The sequence below is a fragment of the Miscanthus floridulus genome, chromosome 2, assembly GCF_019320115.1.
Source record: "Miscanthus floridulus cultivar M001 chromosome 2, ASM1932011v1, whole genome shotgun sequence".
Lineage (NCBI taxonomy): Eukaryota > Viridiplantae > Streptophyta > Magnoliopsida > Poales > Poaceae > Miscanthus > Miscanthus floridulus.
Genome location: NC_089581.1, coordinates 160,727,872 through 160,731,353, shown reverse-complemented (window position 1 = coordinate 160,731,353; position 3,482 = coordinate 160,727,872). Strand labels below are relative to the sequence as shown.

At 42.3% G+C, this 3,482-nt stretch overlaps 1 non-coding gene across 1 annotated transcript; it reads right to left on the bottom strand.

Moving 5' to 3' along the window:
* Positions 1-107, bottom strand: LOC136541153 (small nucleolar RNA R71). Its single transcript, XR_010780247.1, has one exon. It is a non-coding gene; the product is annotated as a small nucleolar RNA R71 (small nucleolar RNA).
* Positions 108-3,482: the final 3,375 nt, after the last annotated feature.

Genomic DNA, 3,482 nt, shown 5'->3' with positions numbered 1-3,482 from the left:
GCCTTAAGAGGAAAGATTTCAAACTTCCAATAGCAGAAAGGAGAAACCATTTCAGAAGCATGGGAATGTTTCCAAGAATACATTTCAGATTATCCTCATCATGGGATGAAAGATTGGTTGCTTATGCAAAACTTTTACCATGGATTAACTCAAAAAGCCCACGAATAACTAGATGCAACTGCTAGAGGATCATTTATGTCACTCACCCTTGGAAAAGCTGAAAACTCTTATGGAAAAGATAGCCTCTAATCAAGACTAGTCTCAATGCAATATTCAATCATGCAATAAGAGCGAAGAAGTACTAGAAGATGCGTGTGCACTATCAACTAAAATGGACGTAGTGTTAAATTGGCTTGAACTGCGAGCCAATTACAAGAAAGATTGTTAGGCTATTCAAGATGCATTCAATGCTCAAAACACCTGTGGAGAATATTTGGGGGTTGAACTCCCTGAATATCCAGAGGATGCAAATATTGTCATAAAAAATTATGCTCCATAGCAACAGAGACAAGGGTGGAATCAACAACAATGGTGTCGGTGCAAAAAGTGACCAACAAGTAAATATTTATAGTTTTACTGTACGTTGTGATTGAATATAGCCTAGCACTCAATGATACAGGGTTTATACTGGTTTAGGCAACATGCCCTATGTCCTGTTCTAGTCGGTCAGAGACTTTATTCCTGAGCCTAGGTGCTCAAAGTTTGTTGTGGGGTTACAAACGAGTGAGAATAAGAAGGGGGTGTTAAAGGTCCAGTCAGGCTTCGAACCGAAGGGCCAAGAGTGATGGAAGCTCCAACGTGTGCTAAGTATTGGTACGTATGCTCTGTATAGCTTTAGAGTTCTAGAGCCATGGAGCTGTTCGAGTGCTCAAAATATCTAAAGCTTAACAGAGAGAGTCAGAATCACCCTCCTTTTAGGAGAGAGCGCATCCTCTTTAATAGGTGAAGGGGACGACCTTACAAGTTAGGAGAGAGAGAGAGAGAGAAAAGAGAGTGTGTGTTTCCTAGTCTTGTTGCCCACGTCGTCGTGTACAAGATAGTTTGTTGGTGCCCATAATACTATTGATGTCTAGATGCATATGGCAGGCTCCATCGTGTTTTTCTGGTATGGTAAATGTCGGCACCTACCATACTATAGGACAAATGTCAGTGTCCATAACACTGTTCATGTTCTGACATGTCTGAAAAGGTTGCAAAGCACCCTTCTGGCATGGCCAGGCGGTACTATCCTACAGGTGTATAGGGTACGGTCCTCGATATTGCTATTGACTTGAGCGCCTTGCCTTATCTGCTCTGCCTGACTCTTGGGTCCTTACCGAATGGGCATCCTTGGTCGGTTGTTCCTAGTCGGCTCTAACCGTGCTGGTCGAAGAAGAGTTGTAAGCAGAGGTTCGGTGTATTCCCGGTCAAAAAAGCGTGTCAAGGCCGAAAGCGAGCGTCGCCCCCTCCTTGGCCAGGCCTTTCAGTTGAAAAGAGCGAGTCAGAGTCAGAAGCGAGCATCGTCCCCTCTTTGGCTAGGCCTTCAGGTCGGAGACTGGATTGCTCTTTTAGCCTGTCGTTTAGGTATCTAGGCTGGCCTAGGAGTCGCGTGTCATTGTAATGCCGTCTGCTGGGTCAAGCCTTTGCTAGGAAGCGGGCACATCAGGGACCCTAGGTTTATGAACCCGACAAATGGTCAACTTACCAAGGTAAGTACCCAGGTAATTACTATAATACTCCTAAGCAACTATCCTTAGGAGACTTGATCTGATCACAAGCTAGGATTAATGAGAATATTTCTAAGAAGCTTGCTTTTAATGATAAGGTCCTAGAAAACATAAATACTAAAATGGATAGTTTTTCTTCCTCCATAAAAGACAAACTTAGCTATAATAGAAAGATAGAATCATAATTAGCCCAGTTGGTTGTTGCTTTGCCTTTTGCCACTAACCTTGAGAAGGTAAACGCCATAACCAAAGGGGTGGCAAGTCTACTCGTGATCCACCATATCCAACAAGGATAGGTAAGACACCGGTGGTAGTGCAGGAAGAGGAGAAGAGAACCGGTGAGGTTGAAGAAGTTGGGCCACAAGAGCAAGAGTTACAACAAAATTATCATGACACGACCTTCCTACCATTTCCACGTGGAAATCGGAAAGCCAAAATAGATGAGCAGTTTGGTAAGTTCGTAGAGGTAATTCAAAAGTTATATATCAATATTCCATTGCTAGATGCCATACATGTACCAACCTACACGAAGTATCCCAGAGACATCCTCAACAACAAAAGACCACTGCCTTCCACTAAGGTAATCAAGTTAACAGAGGAGTGTAGTGCGGCCATCCTAAACACTTCACCTATCAAGAAGAAGGATCTAGGTTGTCCCACTATCGATTGTTCGATCGAGAGCCAGAAGTTTGAGAATGCGCTATGCAATCTTGGAGCAAGTGTCAGTGTCATGCCCAAAAAGGTCTTCGACAAGCTCAACTATTCAACACTCACACCAACATCAATGTGCTTGCAACTGGTCGACCAATCGGTCCGCTACCCTGTAGGAATCGCTGAAAACATTTCGGTAAAAATACAAAACTTTTTTGTTCCCGTAGATTTTGTAGTACTTGACATGCAGGAAGACATGAAGACACTCCTCATTCTTGGGAGACCCTTCCTAAGCACTACAAATGCTCACATTGATGTCAGAGCCAGAGAAATTAAATTCCATATCAATGGGAAGGAAGAGCGATTCATCTTCAAGCCATGACCGGAACAATGCTCTAATTTGGAGTGGCGTGAAAAGCAAGTGCAACCATTAAGGTCTCCATCTCTAGGACCGACTGATGCAACTGAAGAATAAACCCAAATGGAGAAGTTTGGTTCGGTGGACTTAAAATTCTGAACCCTCACCGGGAGGTAACTCGATAGTTATCTATATTTACTTTTTCATACTGCATTAATCATTTTATCTTAGCATATTTACTTTTCAACACCTGCATCATGAAACAAAAATTCTCATCATGGCATTATAAAAACTAAAGCCCCATGTAAATAATTTTTATGGAGTAAAAACCCATAAAAACTATTTACCATGGAGGCATAAAATTTTAAAAATACCATCATTCATCTTGTTATATTACATAGTATCATAAAATATTTTTGCATTATATTTTTATACGTATATACGGTAGAAATATGGGAGACATATGGGACCCACTCAACCATCACCCATTACCTCCATCTCCACTCAACCTCCATTATTCACCTCCATTCCCACTCAACTCCATTCTATCATATCTCCATCAAAAGAAGCACCAACAAAGCTGATATTTTGCTAAAGGGTGAAGTAAAGATCCACTAGAAAAATGAAGAGGCTATTTGGCCATGATGTGGGGCCGGTCAGCCCCACCACTTGGCCGGTCGACCTGCTACCTCCCCTTCTATAAATCCTTGCTGCTCTTGGCCTCCAGCACGACACAATTCTAGCTCCTGAGTTCAAAATTCCATTTC